Genomic DNA, 3099 nt, shown 5'->3' with positions numbered 1-3099 from the left:
GTGGAGACACCGAGAGCCTAGTGGGGAGGGCAGTGGGGAGACTCAGAGGAAGAAGGGCAGCAGCGGCAGAGGGGATGCTGGCATTTGGGCATTTTCCAAAGGGCCTGGCAAACAAACATTCCCTAGAAAGAAGATGAAAATTTAGCTCAACAAGAAAGGAAGACACTGTTTTATAACTGCTGTAATTACCTAAGAGTTGGTTACTCCCGCAAACTTCTGTCAAGTCTGTCATTTCTGATTCCAGACTCCTCAGGAATTTGAAAGACTGCTTTATTCAAATTACATCAATGTCCTTTACTTGCATCTTAAAAATCAAGGTCAAGCTATGTTAATATGCAAAAGGGAATTTAGATAAATGAGGGCTGACTTCCAGTCTCAAACCCTGTAATTGCTTTCTTTGTAAGCCTGAATACCCAATTAGATAGTTGCCTACTCAACACTTTTTGTCACATTTATGGCATATCTTTAAACAATGGAATCTAGAAACTCCAGCAACATCTGTGTCCAAATATATCCAAGCCTGTTTATGTTTTTAATTGAAAATCAAACCATTTTAGATGAACTCATCTATGGTATCATTGCAAATGCATATTGTTAGGTAATCTTGAGAGCTTTTGCAAACTATTAAAGTAACTTGACATCATGTCATAGCTTTAAAAGATATTTCTTAGCTGTGATTACTAATGGAATGAAATCAGGAATTACATTCAAAAATGTCTGCAATATGAAAAGGTTTGCATAAGTATTCTGATTCCACTAGAAATCCATTTCTTTCAAGATATAGTTTGCTGTTTCCCATTGGCTGATATAATATGGTTGGTTTGTTCTCACTCCAGTTAAAGATGCAGTTCATTAAAGAGGCTTTAACTTCATTCAGGCAAAGCTCTCTATCAATATTATCAAGCATTGATGGTTTTCTTTCTTTTCTTTTTTTTGTATTTTTCTGAAGCTGGAAATGGGGAGGCAGTCAGACAGTCTCTCGCATGCGCCCAACTGGGATCCACCCGGCACGCCTACCAGGGGGCGATGCTCTGCCCATCCGGGGCGTCGCTCTGTTGTGACCAGAGCCACTCTAGCGCCTGAGGCAGAAGCCACGGAGCCATCCCCAGCACCCGGGCCATCTTTGCTCCAATGGAGCTTTGGCTGCGGGAGGGGAAGAGAGAGACAGAGAGGAAGGAGAGGGGGAGGGGTGAAGAAACAGATGGGCGCTTCTCCTGTGTGCCCTGGCTGAGAATCAAACCCGGGACTTCTGCACGCCAGGCCGACACTCTACCACTGAGCCAACCGGCCAGGGCTGATGGTTTTCTAATCTGACAGTCTCAGCAGGCGGGAGAACTCTACTTTCAAACGCTGATTTTTATTTATTTTTTTTTAAATTTTTTTATTCATTTTTTTATTATTAATTTTAATGGGGTGACATTGATAAATCAGGATACATATGTTCAGAGAAAACATCTCCAGGTTATTCTGACATTTGATTATGTTGCATACCCCTCATCCAAAGTCAAATTGTCTTCCGTCACCTTCTATCTGGTTTTCTTTGTGCCCCTCCCCTCTCCCCCTCAAACTTTCTGATTTTGTATGAAGCAATTCTCATTTCTACACAGAGACTTTTCATTTCTGCGGTCTGGCCTGGTACACTGTTTATTCTTTTATGCTAAGTCTGGTTTGTTTTAGGCCCAGGTCTATGGGCTTGATGATTTGCATAGGGGAGTGATTTGTATAGAAGGGCAGTGTGCTGCACTTGTGCATCCTTGAGGATTAGAAAAATCTTAAATCAATTGAAGGGGCCCATCAGCTGGAGTTTCTCTGAAGGAAATGACTTTTCAAGGGGTGCAGAAATGCTCAAGAAAATAATTTTCCCTTGAGTGCTTGCTTCAGCAGCACATACATGAAAATTGGAATGAAACCCAGAAGATTAACATGGCCTCTGGGAAAGGATGACACATAAATTCATTAAGTGTTCTATATTTTTTTTAAAAGAAAAAAATTATTTTTTCTTGAAATGATGTGTGGGTACACAAGAGGAGTGTTGGGCAGGATATCAAGAGAAAGTGTTAACTTGAACATGAGGAAAAGAGGTGCTATTTTCAAGGCTAGATGAACATGAGACCAATGCACATTTCTCACCTTGGTATTTTCATTTTAAAAAATGGTGGAACTCAGGTACATCTTGATTGCTTAGGATAATAAAGGATACATAAGGGTTGGCCTATGGTGGCACAGTGGGTGGAGCATCGACCTGGGACACTGAGGTCACTGGTTTAAAACCCTGGGTTTATCTGGTCAAGGCACATATGACAGGCAAGCAAGGAACAATTAAAGTGAAGCAATTATGAGTAATACTTCTTGCTCCTCTCCTCTCTCTCCTCTCTCCCTGAAATCAAAAATAAAATCATTTTAAAAAATAAAGAGGCCCTGGCCGGTTGGCTCAGAGGTAGAGCGTCGGCCTGGCGTGCAGAAGTCCTGGGTTCGATTCCCGGCCAGGGCACACAGGAGAAGCACCCATCTGCTTCTCCACCCCTCCCCTTCTTCTTCCTCTCTGTCTCTCTCTTCCCCTCCCACAGCCGAGGCTCCATTGGAGCAAAGATGGCCCGGGCACTGGGGATGGCTCCTTGGCCTCTGCCCCAGATGCTAGAGTGGCTCTGGTCGCAACAGAGCAAGGCCCCAGAGGGGCAGATCATCGCCCCCTGGTGGGCAGAGCGTCGCCCCTGGTGGGCGTGCCGGTGGATCCCGGTCGGGCGCATGCGGGAGTCTGTCTGACTGTCTCTCCCCGTTTCCAGCTTCAGAAAAATACAAAATAAATAAATAAATAAATAAATAAATAAATAAATAAATGGTACATGAGGCATGAATAGAAGAACCACAGTATGGTACCAGGTGGGTCCTGGAAATATTAGGGAGGACACTTTTTAAAGTACATGATTGTCTAATCACTATTGAATGTAAACTGTAATTGGAAAATAAATTTTAAAAAATTTAAATTTAAAAAAAGAAAAACCCGCCCTGGCCAGTTGGCTCAGCGGTAGAGCGTCGGCCTGGCGTGCGGGGACCCGGGTTCGATTCCCGGCTAGGGCACATAGGAGAAGCACTCATTTG

The 3099-nt window shown here is 43.5% G+C and overlaps 1 non-coding gene across 1 annotated transcript; it reads left to right on the top strand.

Annotated features, from left to right (window-relative positions):
• Positions 1-1868: 1868 nt before the first annotated feature.
• LOC136327958 (U6 spliceosomal RNA) lies at positions 1869-1975 on the top strand. Its single transcript, XR_010730010.1, has one exon. It is a non-coding gene; the product is annotated as a U6 spliceosomal RNA (small nuclear RNA).
• Positions 1976-3099: the final 1124 nt, after the last annotated feature.

This window comes from Saccopteryx bilineata, chromosome 2 (assembly GCF_036850765.1).
Source record: "Saccopteryx bilineata isolate mSacBil1 chromosome 2, mSacBil1_pri_phased_curated, whole genome shotgun sequence".
NCBI lineage: Eukaryota > Metazoa > Chordata > Mammalia > Chiroptera > Emballonuridae > Saccopteryx > Saccopteryx bilineata.
Note: the sequence above shows the minus strand (reverse complement) of the source record. Positions and strands in the feature narration are given on the sequence as shown.